Raw genomic sequence first — 24,285 nt, 5'->3', positions numbered from 1 at the left:
CAGAACGGGCGAAAAAGACACGGGCGCATGGGATCACGCTGTAGGCTTTTATTATATAGGATGCTATCTATTTTATTAATGTTGTGAGCTGCACTGAACAGTATGGAGGGGCGGGGCATAAATATTTTAAATTATATAAATAAATAAATTTTACACACTGGCTGACAAGAGGTGTCACTAAAGCATGGATATTATATTAGCAGTGCTGGATTTAGGCACAAGCTAAGCTACAGCTTGGGCCCTCATATCATGAGGGGCCTCTGAATTTTTAGTAAAGTGACTAAATTTCAAGTTTTATATAATGTATTTTCATTTCAAAGTATTTCTAATGCAAATAGGGTTATTGCAAGAAAACCTTTTTGTTAGATTATTAGTTTTGTTGCATCTTTGTCAAGTAAAAATAAAGCTTTATTATATCTATTTTCATTGGCCTTTTTATTAGAAGAATATATATTCTTTGTAATGCTGGGGGGCCTTTAAAGCTTCACATAGCTTAGGGCATCAGTATGTCATAATGTGGCTCTGTAGGTTAGCCAGACATGTTATGGCTAGAGTTTGCATTGCAGACTAGCGTTGCACGAGAGCAAACATGTTCATGCTTCTTCAAAAAGGTGGTGTGCCTCCTGTGTTGAAGCCCCTTCCTCATCTGTTTTGGAATAGAGTTACCATGCCCCCCCCAAAAATTCCAGGTTTCACGTGGCTTTTAAACTTCTCACCCAGATTCCAGCTTTCATTTAAAAAAAAAGAAAAGAAAAAGAAGCTAAGCTCTAGCCCTTGTAGAAGCAGAATTATGAAGCGAAATGTTCAGTTACTATTCTGCTAGTTTACACAATATGCAAATTAGGCACCCAGATTTGGAAAGCCAGAATATGGCAACCCTATTTTGGAGGGAACTTCTGCACACGAGTGCAACTTCAAACGTCCCTGGGAGATCATGCAGGTATATGATCTTCTTACATTAGCGCAACTTAATTCATTGAGCAAGCACTTTGTTAGTCTATATGTCGGGCACTGACTTTTAGCAGACGGGCAATTTAGCCAAATCTTCACACCTTGTTCTCCAGCACTATTCAACAAGTTGGGTAATTGCAACGAAGTAAGCATAATCCTTGGAAATGTAAACAACCCTTATAAAGCACATGGCTCTTGCACCCATCCCTCAGCTTAATCTTCAGCATAAAGAACCAGAGAGGCAGCTCCAGTATTTTGCAGGTGATCTTACACCACCTCAGCAGAGTCAGATTTAAAGCCATGTCCTTCTAGGTGCGCTTTTCCTTTCCCTGCAACTTTCATTTTTCATTGTCACGCACAAGCAACTGCGACTGAGGCTAATCCAATAAAGGAAGTGACTAGCAACATTCCAAAGAGCTGGTTAACAACAGTAACCCTATTTAAATAGATCTAACAAGCTCATCTGACTAAGTATTCACCACTACTAATAACTGAAGTGTTGTTTTTATAGACTTTAGAGACTGCAAGTAATTTAGGGACCAGTAATTTTGTTTAATGTGCTGCATTATTGTTAATTTCTGGAGCAATATTGCTCCAACCCCTGCTAACTTGGCAAAGAAGCACCTTTTAACATGGTGATTCTCTTTATTTAGCAGGGGGAGAGTAACTGGCCCTATCCACCCCCAGCACTGTACCTCCAGTGACTGTTGCTGGTGTCTATCTTAAGTTTCTTTTTAGATTGTGAGCCCTTTGGGGACAGGGATCCATCTTATTTATTATTTCTCTGTGTAAACCGCCCTGAGCCATTTTTGGAAGGGCAGTATAGAAATCGAATGAATGAATGAATGAATATTAACATTACTGTTAATTTTTGGAGCCTTAGTCAAATAATTTTCGGAGATAATTTTTTTATTACTGCACTGACAATACAAAAGGTAGCAGGATTTTGTCCTGCTTTATTACCTTATTTTGTTCAGGTTTTTTTACATTGCTGTTAGTTGCTAATTGTCTTTATAGTCTATAGTCTATATGACTTTATAGTCAATTATTGCTAGCCATGCCTGCATTCTATCTGAAGAAGTAGTATATGAAATCATTTCTGGAACTTCTAGGAAAAAAACAGAAAACAGAAAATGCAGAAATAATTATTCCTAGTTTCCCTTCCGACCTATGACATTTGTAATTCAAAGCCTCAACATTGCCTAACAGGAAACAAATTGTATCCAAAATGCAGAGCACAAAACCCCCTTACATCTGTGCACTGTTCTATACTAGTTAAATAATACTTTTCATTGAATGACTCAAATGCTGTGTGACTCAATGGGTTTTATGGTTTAATCCTGACAGAATAATACTTTGGTGTATTGTGAAAGGCGAACACTAGACAGGATCATGTCCATGAGTTCTTGCACTGGTGCAAAGTGTATTTTGTGATCCATCTGATCACGGGTTACAAATCTGGAATAGTGTTAGTGGCTAGTTATTTGTCATTGCCACCAACCCCACCCCTGCTTCCAGGTTTCTGGCACACAAAGAGGAAAATTGGAGAAGGGAGGAGTCTGCTTCTCATTTTAGGTTGGGTTGAGAGATACTCAGAACCCATGAGAATATGTCCTGCTGCTTCCAAATGCCTCCAAAATACAGAAAGGAAGAGCGTATGAACCTGCTATTTCACTTAGTAGACGGAAGAGATCATTTCACTCAGGGGAAGAGTAAAGAGTTCTCAAAGTGGTTACAGAGAAGAAGAATCAGATAGTGACTCCCTGTCGCCAAGGGCTCACCGTCTAATAGGAAATACAGGCCAGACACCAGAAACAACCATTGAAGGGACGCTGTGCTAGAGTTGGGTAGGAACAGTTGCTCTCCCCTGACTAGGGATGTACAAGCTGGTTTGAAACTGAACTGGCTCGGCTCGAAGGCCTGACCTCAAACCGAGCTGGGACCAGTGCAGTTCGAGGTGAAGTAGAACAGGGCCTGGCTTGAGGGGGTGCCAAAACTGAACATGCCTAGTCCGGTTCAAATTCAAACTGAATCGGGAAGAGCAGTTTTGTGCATATCCCTACCCCAACCCCACTAAATATAAGAGTATCGCCACTTAAAAAACTGTACCTCTTTGCCCAGTTAGCAAGGCAAACTTACCCAGAAGGTTTCAGCACTAGACTCTGCCAAACCTAAATGTTTGTGGGGGGTCCTAAGTGGGAAGGAGTTTGAGATGTGGAACAGACACCAAAGGTTCTTTGATCTCCTAGAGATCCTTCCGGAGAAGCTAGAAGGGACAATCCCCCTAAAGCCATTCAACAGAGCCACACTGCACGGATCCATGCCAGAGCACTACGCTTTTAAATTTCCTGTAACTTCACTTGAGGGGCAGGGATTTAAAAGCCATCAGGCTCTGTCTGGGGACATAACTACCAAGTTGGAGCTTTGGATTTTGTTGAATCAACATCTGCCTTTCATGGAAGGGGGGCAATAAATAGTTTCTTCTTGAAGAATGGCAAGCTTTATTACGACTGCCCATCACAGAAGTGAGCATACACAACTCTACCTCCACTTGAGTAGTTCGGAATGAGGCATAAGAGACAAAAGAGAAAACACATCTATTTCAAAAGATACACACTTCAGATTTCAAATAAACTGGGCTTCGAATCAACTTGCATTCTTCTGATAAGCTTACTCACATGCTCTTCCCCCACCCCACATAGGTATTCCCCTGTTGAAACTCTATTGGTCCTCCTGGGTCACCTGACCACTCCTACACTAGAAGCTATAATACCTCCCTTTGACCTAAGCCTTGATCATTTTTTTAGGATCTAGGAATCGGTCCCAAAATTTAGAAGCCAAACAAACTGGACACTTGGCAAAATTACCAGACTTATGATGGACACTGTGGTGGCGGAGAGAGGGTCAATGGGCTTCTATTTATCCCCTTTACTTAGAACAGGAACAGGGCTGCCTGGGACAAATAAAGGTTTGATTAAATAGCTCTACCGCTGAATGCCACCATTAAATTTCTAGGCGCCATGGCTCTCTGGTGCCTAGGATTTGTCAAGCCTTGTTTTAACCACTAGCATTGGTGGTACAGGGAGCAAGTTACTTAGTTAGGCTGCCAGAGACCTGATCTGAGACCTGCACAAGAGAAAACGTGGTTTCCTGAAGGGTCTAGGTTTCTCCCGTGGGTGACCTGCGATGAATCAACAGGCCCAGACAAAAGCCTGCATGCCCTTAGGGAAGATTAGGCTCATAGACCTGACTGGATATTACTTGCCCGTGTAAGGAACAGGGCCTGTAGACAACTAGCAAGATGCTGACTCAGAAATGATCACCCCATCTCCCCGCCCCCCAGCTCTAACTCTGCTCAGCCTGTCAAAGCAAACTATAGATCCCACAGTCTTAAGAACCAGTTTCTCACAAACGGTACCTACTTTGTAAGAAAGGCTTTCCTTTCCTCTGTTGAGTAAGAGCAGAGATTTCCTGAAGAACAGGTGGAATTTTAATCTGCCAGGATTGTGCATCTATTTTAGGTCCTGTCAGGGAAGGGTTGCCACAGTCAATAGAGGGGATCCTAGAAATCTGATTAAGGTTTTGGGACAAAGACAGCTTTGCAGCAGGAAACTGCATGCATTTTAAACTAACTTGGTGGCAACACCAGATGGACTACAATTATGGAATCAGCTTTCCCTTGATCCAAGAGAACCAAGCATCCATTCACCCCTTTTCTACATTGCATTTACAATGCTGTTGCACAAACAATGTGTTTTGGCAAGCTGGAACTAGTTGAACAGCTTAACCATACAGGCATTTCTGCAATATTCACCATAGTGAATGGCTGCTTTCTTAAGAACATTATTTAAAACTCATTATATTGGTGAACAGACGTAGGTTCACCAAAGAAGACATCTCATGTTGAAGTCTGATCATCCTCGATGCCTGTGACACTGGAAACAAGAGGGGAACATTCCAAAGGGATAGGCATGTTACAGCAAACACACAAAGAGTCTTGTGACAGCATTTGTAGAATTGGACATGACACATCACATCTTCAGAGAAAGAAAACAAAAACCACACACAAGGGAGGGGTAAAGCAAAGATATTGCTAGTCACTCAACAGATCTGGGGTCCAGGCCCATGCCCCCTTTTGATAATTAAAACTAAATCATGCCCCCACCTCTGCAGATAGATAGATAGATAGATAGATAGATAAAAATTTTATTTCAAACATTGACCAGTAAAACCTCTGCAGAATAATTACATCTGACTCTTCCCCAAAGGCAAAATGAGACAAGCTAAAGTGTCTGTCCCAAGCACAGTACCTTTTAGGGAGGAGACGATCAGTAAAGGCAAACACACACCCTAATGCAAGAAGGAAGTGGCTGATGACATTCGATGCTCTGAGTCATTCATTGGGGACCCAAGCCCCATGGGCCATGCCCTAATGACTCCCCTACTAACTGAGCAAAGAGGCACCTTTTTAAAATGGCAACTCTCTTATATTTAACAAGGGGAGAGCAACTGGCCTTATTCATCCCCAACAGTGCATCCCTCCAGTGGCTGCTGTTGGTGTCTTGTTTCTTTTTCAGATTGTGAGCCCTTTGGGAGCCATTCTATGTATGTATGTATGTATGTATCAACTTTTGTTGAAAAGCAGTATATAAATATTTGTTGTATTGGTATAGCAAGAGATAATAAATACTGGAAAGATTCAACTATTTTCTAAAATTTGCCCTGCAAACACTGAAAGATAAAAGCCTGCATGAAAAGAACTGGGGGAATAATCTAAAGTAATGTAGACAAAAATCGGGGAATGGCCATCATCCGATGGTAGAGTACCAGATTTTCATGCCAAAGGTCCCAGGTGCACTTCTTGCTATTCCAAGTAGGGTTGGCCTGTCTGGAAACCATGGAGAGCCACTGACAGTCAGTGCAGACAACATGTGAGTGGCCCCTAGCCATACTGCACTGGATATAAATATTTTTAATTTAATTAATTAATATTGAGCCAAGATGGACCAATGGCTTGACTCGGTATAAGATAGCTTCCAGAATAATTATTCAAGATTGACTACAAAAGTTATGAACACAACTGAGCACAAATGCCCATGTGTACTGAAAATAAAGAGAAGCAACTATCATTTTTGATGCGTTTTCCTGCCTGGTCACCAAGAGGCGATTCTTACTTGTCATGGGCAACCAGGCAAGTGCCTGTTTGCAAGCTTATCCTTATGTTCAACAAGACTTGGTGCGAATTCTGACTAGGACACCTGGCGAGACTTGTTGCCATTAAAATTCTATTCACACATTATATTCTAGTCTCAAGACAGCCAGCAATGCCCTTGAGATGCTTTGAACATTTCATACACTTTCTTTCCCTAGTTAAGAATACACAAGGATCTGTTGCAGTATAAGGGCTAGGAGACTGAGTGATGGATTAGGAAGATTTCTGGTTTGAATTCAAGTTCCCTCAATGAACCTGGCATGCCACTCCCTCTCATTTGCAACACAGTGATAATAATACTGACTTCTCTCTTACAAGAACTTAATGTACACAACGTGGTTTAAGTGCTCTAAATTAGTGGAAGTGCAACTCTGCTGGATCAGGGCAAAGGCCCATCTAGTCCAGCGTCCTGTTTCCCACAGTGGTCCACCAGATGCTTTGGGAAGCAAGGCATGAGGTCAGCAGCCCTCTCTGCTCTTTGTCTCCCAACAACTGGTATTCAGCAGCATCTCCAGTTCCAGGGATTGAACCAAGGACCTTGTGCATGCAAAATATGTGCTCAAACACAGAGCTGTAGACTCGAATTGCTGTAACACACTCCATATGACATGAAGTGTTCTCCAGAAATTTAAATCAGGCAAGAGCTGAGGTAGAATTAGTAGACTATGGCCACACATGGAGAAGGAAAGGAGCAGACAATCTTTTCCGCTGACACAGAAGCTTGCTGCAAGTTCAGTTTCCTTGTCCAGACATTTTACAACAGCCTTAGCGCCATCATGGGTGTGATCTAGAATGGAAGGAAGATGAGATTTGGTCTTGTGGTAGCAAGCATGAACTGCCCACTTTGCTAAGCAGGGTCTGTCTTGGTTTACATCTGGATGAGAGACTACACACGAGTGCTGTAAGATATTGATGGGGGCATTGCTCAGCATGCAGAACAACCCAGGTTCAACCCTTGGCATCTCTAAGTAAGGCTGGGAAAGACTCCTGCTTGAAACCATGGAGAGTGACAGCCAGGCAGTGTAGACAAGACTGAGTTATACAGAAGAATGGTCTGACTTGGTAGACACACACACACACGATGGATAGATAGACAGATAGATAGATGGGGAGGGGGAGAGAGACAGACAGACTATCCAAATAATCTGAAGAAAACTAAATATATTTCTATGCCAGCATCCTAGAATTACTGCACCAGAGAATAAGTGGTTAGGCTGCGATACATTACTAACACATTAGAACATTATGAAAAAATATACCATCACACAGGCAAGAAATATGACAACAATACTGCAAAGGGATGCATTATGGCAAGTTCAAGGCTAGGATGCAAGACTTGTGAAATTTCCTAGGAACATTACTTGTTTATGGAGACAAGCCCCTGTTTGAGAGGCTTATGTTGTCTATCTTAAATCTTACAATTAGTAGGGTTTAGCTCCAGATTAGTTGAGAAAGCTACTCAGAGGACTAGCATGACTATGGCAGAGAAGCGGGTGGATAAAGTTTGTACTTTTTAAAAAAGGCATTTTTCTTAAAAATTTTAATATTTTAGTTAATTACTTTAACTAAAATATTTAGTTAAAAATTAAATGAGATTTTGTGTCTTGTTAATAAAGTAACTGTCTCTTTAAAATAACCTAGATTAAAACAAAATCTGAATTTAATATGTTAATTCTGCACTTATCACTTAAAATCAAATTCATGCTGCACTGTCCAATACATTATATTCAGGCCGGGTTTTCTATTAAAAAAAAAAATTACACTTCTAAGAGCAACTCATTTGTTTTTTTATAAATGTGTAACCTACCCTTCAACATAACACAATTCCAGGGCAGCTAAGACAGTACGGTTTAAAAGCTATACAATATTCTCTAAAACATCATTAATTATATATAAAAGCAGCATTTAAAAAAGGGCAGCATAAAAACAATTTAATCACAATTAAAAGCATGGGAAAATAAAAGGGTCTTTACCTGACATCAAACAAGAAACAAGGAACATCAGCCTGGGGGAATCATTCCTTAAGCTTTTTATTATAAATATGAGAAAATACACTGCACAATTTATTTAGCAAACAACAAAGACCATCAACTGAACAAAATTGACATATTTTCATCTTCAGACACAGCTTTTGCCCAGTAACTACCAGTCTCATTTCTGGAAATATTGCCGCAAACTTAGGTGTGCTAGATTGTGGGCAAATTCTGCACTGGATTAGTAAAGAGTAGTAGTGGTGGTAGTAGTACTGGATTATGGTCCATATTCAAGTAAGTAATCTTGTTTAGCGACCTTGGATGGGTACAGAAAGCCAAAGAGTAATCCATTAGTTTCAAAATTGCCCTGTTGTCTCCAAACAGGGAGGTAACACTGTGTAGGGCAAAAGGAATGGGGCCTGGGGACATTGCCTGACACCCAGAGCAATGATCCACAGATATACCAGGAGGATATCAGAGACGCATGTACCAGAGACAGAAGTTTGGGGCCTTCTACACATTTGAATAAAATAAAAGTAAGTAAGATGGGTCCATGCGGCAGGAAGCTTTCTTAGCTGCACAGCATGAGGTTCAGCAGTGGGGAGTGAATTTTGACAATGTGCGCTGCCTCTGGAAGTGTCCTGTGTCACCCAAAAAGATGTCTCTGAGGGCTGCACCACCCTAAGTGACATATTTTCAGGTGACTCAGGGCACTTCCAGAGGCAGTGCACATCGTCAAAATTTGCTCCTTCCCCCTGCGCACACAGGCATAGCTATTGTGGGAAAGAACATCTTCCTGGCACATCTGCAGTGCACTGCTCTGGATGTCAACCAGTATCATGACATGGAAGTTCTGTAAACAGTAAGATGGTAGAAACATTCGCCCCTTATTTTTAATGGAATGACACTAGCTATCCAGACAGCCAAGCATTCCGTACCAGACAGCATTAGATTCAGATTCACTGAGCAACAAGTTCACTGACTCTCAGCCTCAGTTCCTCACCTGTAAAACGGGAAGAATACTAACCTATTTCATAGTGCCTTTGTGAGGACAAAATGGTAAAAACTGTAAAAAATTTCTGTTGACTTAAGAAGTGCTATATACTATTAAAAATAAATGCTTAATTGCTACTTTGCCCAGTTTTCATTCTTTCTATGTATCATGAAATCAACTCTGGCAGCTGTTTGTAAAAATATCCAGTTGATAGAAGAAGAAAGTTTGCAATAATGTTGTAAAGAATGATCCACACATGCAATTTTCACTACACTTCCTAACAGGCCCACTCATACAAACCATGCGAATTGTTTTTCTATGGGCTTTTGAATTTTCCCAGTTAGTTGAGAAGCATACTTGTGTTCCATGCTTGAGTTCCAGAAGGTCACTGGGGTCTGATCCCACCAGCTGAAGATCAATACAGCACACCAGTTCTCAATTTGCACACATGGACACATTCTCTCAGGCACAGGAGAGCTACTTGGCGACGGTTGCCTTATATAACACACACACACACACACACACACACAATCTCTCTCATACACTCTCTCTCTCACACACACACTGGCTGACATCCAGACTAGTGCTGAACTTGTGCTAGTGCAAGGATGTTGTGCTAGCAAAATGCACTATGTCAGGAGCTTGGATTCCACACAACTTTTGTGCTAGCATTTGTGCTTGTGCGGCAAGGTGACAACTTGTAGCAGAAATAGATGTCCACATCCTGTTCCATTAGCCTTGTCAGCAATGCTTGTTAATGAGCATCTTTAACAACGTTAAAGATGCTCAAATGAAACTTTGAGCATTTGTGTAGCTATGCAATCTTGCATGTGTGCATCACTACACAAGCTCAGTGTTCATCAGTCTGGATGGGAGCCATCATCTGCAGTGGATCAAATATAGAACGCCTTGGTTTAAAAGTTAGAGGATTTCAAGGGTAGAGGACCAACTCAAACTTCTGAGAAATAAGAGCGTGATCCTTTCCAACTGCTTCCATGCATACACAATATTTTTAAACTTCAAAAGACCAGAGTTAACAGACTGCCCTCCAAACACTGCATATGCCTGGCAAGAGGAATGAGTCTTGCCAGAAAGTGAGAGGAAAAAATAAGGCATCAGAACCTCCTTTTATGACAGAAGGCCAAGCGTGCTGTAGCCAGAAACCAGAGTTCATGGAACTTTCACAATGTGCAGACGATAAATCCGTTCATATTATTAGAATTACTGGACAAAAGGGTGCATTATGCCCTTGGCTGCACAGCAGGGACATAAAATAGCACAAACTCTTTTCTAAATGAACTTCCAAATCCTGAGGCGGATGGGGGTGGTTGACAACAGGGCATCTTCCCCCTTCCCTGACTGACAGTTGGGAACAGAAAATCCAAGGGCTGAGAAAGGGCTGGTTAGATAGATGAGAAAGAGCTGTGGAGTAGCCAGAGGAACACAGGAATACAGGGCCTTATACCAAGTCAGACCATTGGTTCATCCAGCATTCTATACTGACTGACAGCACCACTGCAGGGTTTCAGGCAGGAGTCTTTCCCAGCTCTACCTGGAGGTGCAGCCATGGATTGAACCGGGGACCTTAAGAACAGAAGAAGAGCCCTGCTGGATCAGGCCCAAGGCCCATCTAGTCCAGCATCCTGTTTCACACAGTGGCCCACCAGATGCCGCTGGAAGCCACAGGCAGGAGTTAAAGGCGTGCCCTCTCTCCTGCCATTACTCCCCTGCAACTGGTACTCAGAGGCATCCTGCCTTTGAGGCTGGAGGTGGCCCACAGCCCTCCGACCGGTAACCACTGATAGACCTCTCCTCCATGAAGTCATCCAAATCCCCTTTAAAGCCATCCAGGCTGTTGGCTGTCACCACATCCTGTGGCAGAGAGTTCCACAAGTGGATCATGTGTTGTGTGAAAAGGTACTTCCGTTTGTTGGTCCTAAACCTCCTGGCAATCAATTTCATGGAGTGACCCCTGGTTCTAGTGTTGTGTGAGAGGGAAAAGAATTTCTCTCTATCCACTTCTCCACACCATGCATGATTTTATAGACCTCTATCATGTCTCCCCGCAGACGTCTTTTTTCTAAACTAAAAAGCCCCAGGTGTTGTAGTCTTGCCTCATAAGAAAGGTGCTCTAGGCCTCTGATCATCTTGGTTGCCCTCTTCTGTACATTTTCCAGTGCTACAATGTCCTTTTTAAGATATGGTGACCAGAATTGTATGCAGTACTCCAAGTGTGGCCACACCATAGTTTTGTATAAGGGCATAATAATATTAGCAGTTTTATTTTCAATCCTCTTCCTAATGATCCCTAGCATGGAATTTGCGTTTTTCACAGCTGCCGCACATTGAGTTGACACTTTCAACGAACTGTCTACCATGACCCAAAGATCCCTCTCCTGATCCGTCACCGACAGTTCAGATCCCATCAGCATATACTTGAAGTTGGGGTTTTTCGTTCCAATGTGCATCACCTTACACTTGCTAACACTGAACCGCATTTGCCACTTTGTCACCCACTCACCCAGTCTGGAGAGATCCTTTTGGAGCTCCTCACAATCTGTTTTGGATTTCACTACCCGGAAGAGTTTGGTATCATCTGCAAATTTGGCCACATCGCTGCTTACCCCTGCTTCTAGATCATTTATGAATAAATTAAAAAGCACCGGTCCCAGTACAGATCCCTGGGGGACCCCACTTCTTACTTCCCTCCATTGTGAAAACTCTCCATTTATACCTATCCTCTGTTTCCTGTCTTTCAACCAGTTAGCAATCCACACATGTACTTGTCCCCTTATCCCATGAACACTAAGTTTCCTCAGGAGTCTTTGATGAGGAACTTTGTCAAAAGCTTTTTGGAAGTCCAGGTAGACTATGTCAACTGGATCACCTTGATCCACACACTTGTTGACACTCTCAAAGAATTCCAAAAGGTTTGTGAGGCAAGATTTACCTTTGCAGAAGCCATGCTGGCTCACTCCCAGCAGGGCCTGTTCTTCTAGGTGCTTTACAATTTTATCCTTGAGGATGCTTTCCATCAATTTGCCTGGAATGGACGTTAAGCTAACCAGCCTGTAATTTCCCAGATCGCCCCTGGATCCCTTTTTGAAAATCAGTGTTACATTTGCTATTCTCCAGACCTTCTGCATGGAAAGCAGATGCTTCACCACTGAGCTATGGCTCCATTCCCAACATGTGGCAACTGCATTCAAGGGAAGAAGAGTATACTAAATTCCCTAGCCGGTGCTCTGGAGGGTACAACAGAAGAGATTCAAAGAGAGGCAGCATATAAGCCAGGAAAATGGCACAAAAATGTTTCCTACGATTATCTATTATTAAATATACTAAGTGCCAATTAGGTGATAGGTGCTACACAGAAAGACCTTGTTTCAATATGATTTTGACATAGAAAATAACTGGAGTTGTGTTGTCTCTAGGCTCTGGTATTGCTTTGCTCTGCTGCTGATATTGTTTTAATTTCAATGCCATTTTACTTATTTATAGTTTCGAACTTTGGTGGTTTGGCTGCCCTTGAGGCCCCACATTGTGAGAATGTTTTAATAAAGGCACATATTGTAAATAAAATGTACCAGCCCACGAAAAATGTGCATTCTCAAATTTCTGAAGTTAGTGAGAAAGAGGCCACAATGAGTCTCCTGGGGTGAGGAGTTCCACAGTCTAAGGTGCCACAACAGAGAAGGCCCTGTCCTGCCTACCTAACAGCTACACTTTCATTACAGGTAAAATAATGAAATGTACCAAGGCAAGCCTGTAGACCCCATCAGGTGGGCAAGATCATATAGGAACAGTCAGCTATTTAGATATCCTAGTTCCAAACTGTTCAAAGCTTCCTCCTATGATACCTCCTGCCAATGAGGCCTATCCCAAGTGAAGACGAATGGAAATAACCCAGAGTTCTTGTCTATATTTTTCCAGATCTCCTTAGAAGTCAAGAACAAATAGTTGCTTCTCTCTGTTACTATTCATGTCTTAATCCGACACATATTTGCGCTGTAAGGAGTCTACCACACAAGGTTTTGGTTTTTTTTTAAATCACAAAAACAGATAAAACTTAGCTGTGAGGCCCAATAAATGTTGAAGATCTGAGGCTCTCGCTTTCCCTCTTTTCTTCTGGCACCCACTGGGAGTTCCCATTTGCTAAGAGGCACCCAGCCAATCAAAATAAAACATTACTCTGATGTAGGTCAGCAAAAAAAGGGACACTAGAGAAGCTGATGCAGTGCATTACAAATTCACTCAAGTAAATAGAGCTGTAGCAGGAAGGACAGCATAAACAGAAGTAGACCCTGAAGCCAGAAATTTTGAAGTGAGGGCAGAAGTGATGATGAAGGGATATAATTACTCAGAGGGCAGCATAAGTGCATATGAAACAGCAAATTAGAGTATTACACATTTTAATCAAATAAAAATCAAATATACACATTAAAAAATAAGCCTGAGTACTTGTTAGTCACCCCAATGCTCTTGAACTCACTGGCCAGAGGACTGGAAGCCAGAAGTGGAATTGCTTCTTACTGATAATTTGGGTAAAATGTGTGTTTTTCTTTGTGGACTGGTTCTAGGGTTGCCACGTTCGGAGGGAATTTCTGAACACAACCATTTGAGGGGGAGGCACACACATACATGCACATTTTAAAACAATTCCTTCTAAATTCCTTCCTTGGAATTGCAAAGAGTGCTTGACAGTGCAGCTGGGTGGCTGCTTTGTTTGCACATCCCCCGCCCCCCAACAGCGTTCTTTGCACAGTCCCTGCTACTCCACACAGGAGATACTTCCTCTTGGTGAAGAGAGGCCCTCACAAGACTGAAGGTGCCACATCAGGCAATGAGTGTTCTAGAGAGAGAAAGGGAGACTCCACAATGCTGACACGATGTAGCTACAATGCCTGGAGAAAAGCACCAGAAAAATGGGTAAAATTCATTAAAGCAATTTCCCCACTCAAATTCCTGGACATTCTGTATCCAGGTCAATGCTTTTCTTGGACAGAACATCCAATTCCTGAACTGTGCAGGCCAATCCTGGGCATGTGGCAACCCTAGCAGATACCAGGAGACCATGGTTTGACTGTTGTGACCATATCTCAGGTTCATGCACTTCTATCTCCATTTAGAGATAGAAGTGCATGAACCTGAGATATGGTCACAACAGTCAAACCATGGTCTCCTGGTATCTGCTAGGGTTGCCACATGCCCATGCTTTCTTTAGAGACTCCTGCCTGCAACCTTGGAGAAGCCGCTGCCAGTCTGTGTAGACAATACTGAGCTAGATGGACCAATGGTCTGACTCAGTAGAAGGCAACTTCTTATGTAAGTCTGGAACCAGCCCTGCCTCATAACTAATAATATTTATGAGTAATTTTCAGAAAACAGTGTTCCAGTTATTGGGGGGGGGTCCATAAGGTCGAGGTTACCAGAGCCTTTATTTATTTATTTAAACATTTCTATACCGCCCAAAACTTACGTCTCTGGGCGGTTTACAACAGACACTAAATTTGATTTGACTAAAGTGTGGAGGAAGTGTTGGGGGGCTAGTGGATTTCATTAATAATCTTCTCTCCCCATAATCTGGACACTGTCAAAAGCAGAGTCAAGATTCGTTGAGACAGAATTCTCCAGAACACATCAGCCATGCCATTATCCCTATGAGCTGTCAATACACCAGACCATCTTCTAATATTTTTATTGAATCAGACTGTGTGTGTGGATTGCGAGCCCTTTTGAGACAGGAAATCATCTTACTCTTATTCCGTTTTCTGTATAATCCATTTTGTGAACTTCTTTGTTGAAAAGTGGTATATAAATATTTGTAGTAATAATAATAAATTATTATTTCTTCTTTACACAGTCAGACAGGTGTTATTGACTGGTTTGTTTTATCCAGACATCGAGTCCTTCCCAAGGACCTGGGATGGCTGAATTTTATTATCAATATTGTTATTATTGTTATTATTATAATAGATATCATTGCAAAATATAAGCTGTTCCCAGTAAAGTTGCTTTTTGTAATTGTCTGGTGGTGATTTCTGTGGCCCCTATGGTGTTGAGGTGCTCTTCAAGGTCTTTTGGGACTGCACCCAGGGCGCCAATTACCACTGGGATTATTTTGGTCTTTTTCTGCCACAGCCTTTCAATTTCAATTTGTAGATCTTTGTATTTGGTGATTTTTTCTATTTCTTTTTCTTCTATTCTGCTATCCCCTGGTATTGCTATGTCAATTATTTTAACTTGTTTTTCTTTCTTCTCGACTACAGTTATATCTGGTGTATTGTGTGGCAGATGTCTGTCTGTTTATTTGTAATAATAATAATAATAATAATAATAATAATATTTTATTAGACAGTTACAGAAGTAAAGTGACAACTCAAAGGGAAACGAGAAGCTGAAAGTCAGAATTAAGCAACTGCTCTGGCATGAGCATCGGTCATCTAAACACACAACTCACCCTGACTGGGCTCTCCTCACTCTGCCCTATGCTAAACCTTCAGACTCATTTGGCTGCACTGGGCATGTGATAAGCCAGCTACAATAAGCTGCTCAATAAATGACAATGAGTCTCTGTAGCTGATGAAGTGAACTTCAGTACTGCCCACCAGCAATTCTTTATAAGGAGATAATCTTTAAATTCATTATTAAGGTCAATCAAAGGACTGCCACGCCGAACACACCAGGGGGAGCAACACAGCATGCAAGCACCCAGAAGATGAAGTTTGGGGGGATTAAATTACTTCATCTCAAAAACACAGCGCAGTAAGATCAAGCGCTCATATTTGGAAGGGATCACTTTCCCCAGATAGTCACTTCTAAGTCAGGGGTCTCAATGCTATTTGAATGTTTCTTCAGATATTACACATCGATCGTTTCTGTGAAAACATGTGCATTGTCTTGGCTGACTGATTAAAATCAAGGAATTCCACATTGTTTAATACAGGACTTGACAAATCCCAGGCACCACGGAGCCTAGAAATTTAACCTTGACTAAGATATTCAGAGGCAGATTTAATAAAAACTTCGTTTGTCTCTGGCAGCCCTGCTTCTGTTCTAAATATCTGTAAATATCTACTTGCAAAGGGGGATCAAAAGAAGTCTATTTACCCTCCCCCTCCACAATGTCCATCGCTATGTCCAGTAATTTATCAAGTGCTCAATTCTCTAGTTCTCAAATTTTTTAGCTGGCTCTTAGATCTGAAGAAAATTTGTCAAGGCCTAGTTTGAGAAATCTTGCTGCCCAGAGCAGTAGTGTACTGGAGGGATGAGGTAGAAATACTATCTATCTATCTATCTATCTATCTATCTATACACACACACACACACACACACACACACACACACACACACATATATATATCTATATATCTCCATCCTATATAATAAGAACCCAGGGTGTGTGCCCGTGTCTCTGGTGTCTGCGTCCGTGTTTCCCTCGGCTGTTCTGGGCATGCGCGGAGCTCATGCCCAGAACAGCTGAGGGAGACACGACCGCAGGCACCAGGCGGCCATGTTGGCCGGATGGCCAGCCCGGCTGCGGGGAGGCCGGAGGCGGCGCCCGTGGAACCGGACGGACTGCAGGGAGGGCAGAGGCGGCAGCGGCGGGACCAGCCCTGCCGTGGGGAAAGCCGAGGCAGTGGCGGCAGGTCTGGCCCGGCCGCAGGAAGGGAAGCAGCGGCCTCGGCCAGAGGACAAGTTGTGGCCAAGGTGGCGCCAGAGGCGGAGGACCCAGGCTGTGAGGCAGCACGCTGCCGCTTCCGTGAGGGGGAGAGAAGCCGCCCGGAGGAGCCGGCCCCGCCGCAGCAGGTGCGGGATCCGGCGGCGGTGGGGGAGGCCAGGGAAGTCGGCAGGCCCGGGGGGAAGCCGGAGCCCTGGGTAAGCGGGCCCTGCTGAGGGCCCCGGCCAGAGGAGGCGGAGGGCCTGGGCGGGAGGAGGCGGCTGGGGAGGGCGGAACAGGCTATTAGCGCCCGTTAATTTAACAGGCTGAAAGATACTATATAGATAGATAGATAGATAGATAGATAGATAGATAGATAGATAGAGATAGATATAGATATAGATATATAGTATTTCTACCTCACCCCTCCAGTAGCAAGTATTTCTACCTCACCCCTCTGGGCAGCATATACACACACACACACACACACACACACACACACACACACGTGTTTAATAGCACACGCATAAAAGCAGGCTACTGGGAAAACTGAAGATTGCTGCTACTGCAGCAGATGTGCTTCAGTTCCATTGTCATTATCCACAAATGTGACAGTACCATCATCACTAATCACAGAACCCCTGATAAATGAGCAAAGAGACACCTTTAAAGTGGTGATTCTCTTATATTTAGCGGGGAAGAGCAACTGGCTCTATCCAACCCCAGCACAGCATCCCTCCAGTGGCTGTTGCTGGTGTCTACCTTATGTTTCTTTTCAGATTGTGTGCCATTTGGGGGCAGGGGACCGTCTTATTTATGTATTATTTGTTTTTCTATGTAAACTGCTTTGAGAATTTCATTGAAGAGCGGTATATAAATATTCGTGGTAGAAGACAGAATCTTTAGAGTAGGTACATGGAGAGGTTGAATAGTGACATGAGTAGTGACCGATTCTGAGGAGCTGGGACCAGCAGCACTAGACACAGTTCTAAGCCTCAGCACCAGGAACATCAAAACAGAAGGCTCTCAAACAGCACCCTCAGAGCCAGAGTTCACCAAAAGATCTCAGCTCTCCCAAACCAAGAACTCCATGCTTTCTGGAGCGTGCAAACCAACATCAGGCTAGGCAGGACTTGACAGAAGGGAGAAGTACAAGACTAGAGACCAGAAGGCCTCCACTCTCAAGGCAGGGAGCCAGAACCCAGGAGGAGTAATCTGAGCAGGCCTTTTAAAGGCCTCAGTATACCTCTGGCCCTTGTTAGAGCAACTTTGTGCCCTCGGAGCTATCCATGGTTCTGAAACTCCTACCTGCCTTGCCGTTTACACTCTGTCTCTCCTTCATGATCCTTGCTCATGATCCAGAAACTAATAATCGTAGCAATCTTCACATTACATAATAATCTACTATTCAATATTTTGCATTCTTTACTAACTTCATCCTACTTAAGTTAGATGTGTACTTTACAGTACTTGGGTTTGCAATCTCACCCTCTTCTGAAGGCTTGGAGTAGGGTTACAACACTTTTTTAAAAGCAGAGATAAAATCAATCATGAAATGATTACAAGGCAGTGCGATAAGATGTGCTAGGATCTCAGCTACAACCTCCCCCACCCCCAGTTTAGCTTTTCATTGCTGAAACTCACTCCATGAAAGCATTTTCATGTTTCTGAAACAGATGCAGGGTTTTGATCATCCATCCATCTTATTTATTTATTTATTATTTCTCTGTGTAAACCGCCCTGAGCCATTTTTGGAAGGGCGGTATAGAAATCAATCAATCAATCAATCAAATAAATAAATAAGACAACTGCAACATCCAGTGTGAACGTGTATGCAATCACCAACCAAGCATCTGTCAAGGGTGCTGTCACTCATTCTGATCCAGCAAACACAGTCCCCATATGGAAAAAGGATTTTGCAGGAGGATCTGCTGTGTCAGGTACAGTAAGGTCTGCCGAGAACACAAGTCTACATCTTGCAATTAAATAATGGATGCATTTTGACAAAGTCTCATAACCACAAACTTTTGCACCATACGCCAGCCACTGCTGTTCCATGCACGTAGATTTATGCCCAGAGCCATCCGCTTTGGGTTGTCAGCTGGTTTCTAGGAGGTCTCCTGTGCCTTTAACAGCTGTAAAACAAGCATTAAAAAAGTTTGTTCTCTCCTTGTGCTGTTCCCATGGTTCTCTGGATTGGGGCCATTACATGGGCTTGGCACATTAGAGTAGCCCACAACAGGACATGACCACCAAGAGTGCAAATATGTGCCCACTCCCTCACTTTCTTTCTAGTCACTCTCTTAAAAAGAAGTAGTTCAGCATAACTGCAGCATGAATCAGGAGGAAAACTTTCATTATTTTTACTTACACAGCAGGCATCACCAAAAACAATGCAAGTACTCAAAAAATGCATTTATTTAACACATTTTTATGCCTCCCCATATGCAAGTCCCTGGGTGGTTCACAATCTAAACACACAACAATTAAAATATTAACACAATTAAAACAGTTTAAAATACAGATAAGCACACTAAAATGTTAAACTTTTAAACTATAAACTAAAAGCCTGACTAAACAGTTATGTTTTCAGGTCCTTCTTAAAAACATCAAGAGATGACGCAGCTCAAATATTGTTAGGAAGCCTGTTCCAAAGTCCCAGGGCAACCCTAGAAAAGGTCCGGTTTCGAATCACCACCAACTGAGCCAGTGGCAACCGCACCCGGACCACCCCACATTATCTTAATAGGTGGCAGGGTTCACAAAGAAAGCGGCATTCTCTTAAATACCTGAGACCCAAGCCATTCAGGACTTCATAGGTAACAATCAGCACTTTGTATTTCACCTGGAAACTTATGAGCAACCAGTGTAGTTGTTTTAAAATGGGTGTAATACTAAAGTTATCTCTTTGGGTAACCCCAGAGACCAACCTGGCTGCTGGATTCTGTACAAACTGCAGTTTCCAGACTATGTACAAAGGCAGTCCAACATACAGCACATTGCAGTAGTCAAGTCAGAATGTTACCAGCGTAGGCACCACTTTTTAAAGGTCATTTATGTTTTAAGGTCATTTACGTCCATAAATGTAGCTGGCATATCAGCCAAAGAATGTTACAGACATGACGAATTTCAACACCAAACCCGGGCAAAGCTGCTGACTAGTCAGGTTTTATTTATTACAGCCTTTATTAATTAGTCTCCTCTCCATCTGCATCAAGGTGTTGGGATCACAGTATGTTTATCAGTTCATCTTTCTACGCATCAATCACCACTGTCATATTTAACTAAATGTTGTATGTAGGTACTGGAGCAGGCCTGCTCTCAGCCTTGAGAGCAGGGAAGATATTCTGTAATTGCATTAAGAGAGGGAAGGGAAAAGCCTCTGCCAGAGTGCAGAATTAATGGCTGGGAACAGGTTCTACTGCAAAAACAAGGAGTTGCAAATTAAGACTATCTATAATCTGGGCGATAATGAGATAAGTCACATTCTGTCTGCTCAAAGTACTGTAATAACAGCCACATATTCAATGGCTGGTCCTCCTCTCGGCCCCCACAGACACTTTATTTTTTGTCTCAGGCAAAGTTAGCAGAATTGCCCAACCCTAAAAATATCAGCATATGTGAGGGAGGGAGAAGTAACTGGAGAATATAGGAAAGCCAGGAGCCACGTGGAGCTCCTTGGAGGAATAAAGACGACAAGCTGTCTGCTCCTCCCCACAGCTCTCAATCCAAAGTACCACCCCATCACAATGATGCACCTCTACCAATTTCTCCCACATGGGTTGAAACACAGGCCTGGTCCATACATGCAAGAGAATAAGGCAGGGATGAGGAAACTGAATGGATTGCACCACTTTAGGTTGCAGATGAGGGGATTCCCCTTTAAACTGCTCACCCACATATTTTTTAAAAACCATAGAAATATAAAACTAGCATTATTATTAATAACTAGCTGACCCGAGTGCTGCTGCGGCTGGGCCGAGTGCCGGCGTGGCAGCCGGGCCGGGCCACCCCCACCCCGCCACACCACCACTACCGCGCTGTCGGGTGGGCCGGGGCCCACTGCCGCTTGGCCCGCCGCTGAGTGCCGCCGCCGCAGCCGGGCCGAGTGCCAAGTCCCGCCGCCGCAGCCGGGCCGCCCCCACCCCGCCGCACTACCACTACCGCGCTGCCGGGCGGGCCGGGCCGGGCTGCCCCCGCCGCCTCACATCTGCTGCAGGGCTGGGGCCCGCCGCCGCCTGGCCTCCGCGGCCGGGCCCACCTGGCTCCCCGGCCATGGCCGCCGCCGCTGTTCTCCTGGGTTCTCCAGCCAATCAGGCGCCCCGCAGCCCAGCCAATCAGCTGGGCTTCCGGGATGCGTTTTTCCCTGGCACACCCAGAAGAATTAAATATATAGATAATAGAATTTATATACTGCCCAGTATAAAAATCTCTAGGTAGTTTACAGAGTTAAAACATACAATATAACACATTTAAAATTCATAAAAAGATAAAAATTATAAATAAAAACACGTTAAAAACACATTAAAATTTAAAATACAATCTCAGTTGAAGGCCTGGGAAAACAGGTACGTCTTCAGGGTCCTCCTAAAAGCAAACAGAGGAGGAGATGCTCTTATTTCAGCAGGGAGTGTGTCCCAAAGCCCTGGGGCAGCCACAGAAAAGGCCCGGTCCCAAGTTGCCACCAAACGAGTCTGCAACATCCATAGTCAGACCTCTCCAGATTATCTTAATAGGTGACAGGGTTCACAACAGAGTATGCAGGCATTGTAGGGAGAAACAGAAAACGAGCACTCTAGGCAGGAAACTTATATTCCCGCTAGCTTAAGGACTACCTGCCCTCAGCTGTGTCTACCCACTTAAGCAGGTCATCTGAGAGGGTTCCGATTAACAGGACAATGCCTGTTGAAAATCCTTTGTTCTGCACATGGGGCCCGACCTTCTTGGTGATTGCCCCAAGGTTATGGAACTTGCTCTAGGAACATAGGAAGCTGCCATATACGGAGTCAGACCATCGGTCTGTCTAGCTCAGCATTGTCTTCACAGACTGACAGTGGCTTCTCCAAGATTGCAGACAGGAATCTCTCTCAGCCCTATCTTGGAGATGCTGCCAGGGAGGGGAACATGAAACCTTCTGCTCTTCCCAGAGCGGCTCCATCCTCTGAGGGGAATATCTTACAGTGTTCACACTTCCAGTCTCCCCTTCATATGCAACCAGGGTGGACCCTGCTTAGCTAAGGGGACAAGTCATGCTTGCTACCACAAGACCAGTTCTCCTCTCTAGACTCAGGGAAGATTTGTACAGCTCCCTCAATCCAGCAGAAGAGCCCAGAATATTCCTGTTTAAGAGAACTATGGATGCCAATAGGGTTCAATAGGGCAAGTAAAAGTTTAGGTGCAGATTATCTTCTGGAAAGCAGTATGAGGAAAGAGTTAAATCCTCTCCCCACTGCATTATGGCTCCAGTCCAGATTGCCCTCCACACTGCAGCTGTTATATCTATTTTTGAAAAGACAAAAATTCAATGACATGTTTAAAATCACATCTTGCTTAAGCTTAAAAGGTTGGTGACAAAGAGCTAGAAAAATAATGAGTAGCTCAGTGTCATTTACACTGACTGGAAGCTCCAGTTTTTCAGATAGGGGCCTTTCCTAGTCCTGTCTGGAGATACTGCCAGGGGTTGAACCTGGGGTCTTCTACATGCAAAGCAGATGTCTACCGCTGAGCTACAGCCCTATACCCAAATCCAGTGTTCCCTCTAACAAGGATTCCCAGAGGTTGTTGACTACAACTCCCAGAATCCTCATCTGCAATGGCTTTTGTTTGGGGATTATGGCCGTTGTAGTCAACATCATCTGGGAATCTCTGTTAGAGGGAACACTGCCCAAATCCTAAATTCTGTTCAGGGGTTATAATAACGAGGACATTGTACATGGAGTAAAGCATCCCTGAGAGCACGCCACCAAGACCTGCCCCCACCATGACACATGCCCAAACTCTACCCCCCATTCTACACAATGACCAGCATTCCAGTTCTTCCACGAGCACTGCAGTTGTCTTTTCAGACAAACACTGTAGGCATGGATAGCAAGGGGCAAGGTTAAACAGCGCACCAGTGTGGGGTAGGGCTTACAGGTCTGCTCTTAGGGATGCTGTATTTGGATACAGCATCCACAAGAGCCCTCTTCAGACATTATAAATCATGAGCAGCGTTCACGCTTACAGTAGGCAAGAGACAGAGGAGGTCACACGCACCCTGCTGTCACTCAACAGCCACCACCACCCTGCGCACCAGATGACTACGCTTACAATGCTGAAGGCGGTAGTGCTGGAAGCATGCTCATGGGCAAATCCATGAGCTACCTTGATTAATCAAGGTTGCAGCTCACAGATTCGCCCATGAACATAAGAACAGCCCTGCTGGATCAGGCCCAAGGCCCATCTAGTCCAGCATCCTGTTTCACACAGTGGCCCACCAGATGCCACTGGAAGCCACAGGCAGGAGATGAGGGCATGTCCTCTCTCCTGCCATTACTCCCCTGCAACTGGTACTCAGAGGCAACCTGCCTTTGAGGCTGGAGATGGCCTCTAGCCCTCTAACTAGTAGCCAATCATAGACCTCTCCTCCATGAAGTCATCCAAACTCCTCTTAAAGCCATCCAGGTTGTTGGCTGTCACCACATCTTGTGGCTGAGAATTCCACAAGCCGATTATGCGTTGTGTGAAAAAGTACTTCCGTTTGTTGGTCCTAGATTTCCTGGCAATCAATTTCATGGGATGACCCCTGGTTCTAGTGTTATGTGAGGGAGAAGAATTTCTCTCTATCCACTTTCTCCACACCATGAATGATTTTATAGACCTTGATCATGTCTCCCCGCAGTTGTCTTTTTTCTAAGCTAAAAAGCCCCAGGTGTTGTAGCCTTGCCTCATAAGAAAGGTGCTCTAGGCCCTTGATCATCTTGGTTGCCCCCTTCTGCACCTTTTCCAGTTCTACAATGTCCTTTTTAAAATGTGGTGACCAGAAATGTACGCAGTACCCCAAGTGTGGCCGCACCATAGTTTTGTATAAGGGCATTATAATATTAGCCATTTTATTTTCAATCCCCTTCCTAATGAACCCTAATGTACACGCCTACGGCTCCACCCCCTTCAGACAAACAGCTCCATAAGATGTTCGTAGGAGCCAGCAGGTGAGTGAGAGGGAGGGGAGAGACTTCCTCCCACTTTCCCCCACTGTTTGCATGAGCATTGCTCACGATTTAGAATGTCTGAAGAGGTCTAAGCAGAAAGCAGGATCAGGGCTCGGGTATTCCTCTGACTGAAGAATGGGCTAGGAAAGTCTGGTAGGTCAGACTGATGCATAAAATCATAGCATTATATCTGGATAGAACTAAGGCTATACTTAATGTTTCAAAGACTAGGGGCATTTTTTAATCCTTTGGGTAAAGCAGGCATCTTGAGTCCCCAGATGCTGTAGGAATACAATTCCCATCAA

General features: G+C 43.7%; 1 protein-coding gene across 2 annotated transcripts in view; it reads right to left on the bottom strand.

The window, feature by feature from the left end:
* The window catches only part of PTPN13 (protein tyrosine phosphatase non-receptor type 13), a 204,958-nt gene that overhangs the window by 165,549 nt on the left and 15,124 nt on the right, over window positions 1–24,285 (bottom strand). The window lies entirely within an intron of this gene.

This window comes from Hemicordylus capensis, chromosome 5 (assembly GCF_027244095.1).
Source record: "Hemicordylus capensis ecotype Gifberg chromosome 5, rHemCap1.1.pri, whole genome shotgun sequence".
Classification (NCBI taxonomy): domain Eukaryota; kingdom Metazoa; phylum Chordata; class Lepidosauria; order Squamata; family Cordylidae; genus Hemicordylus; species Hemicordylus capensis.
Note: the sequence above shows the minus strand (reverse complement) of the source record. Positions and strands in the feature narration are given on the sequence as shown.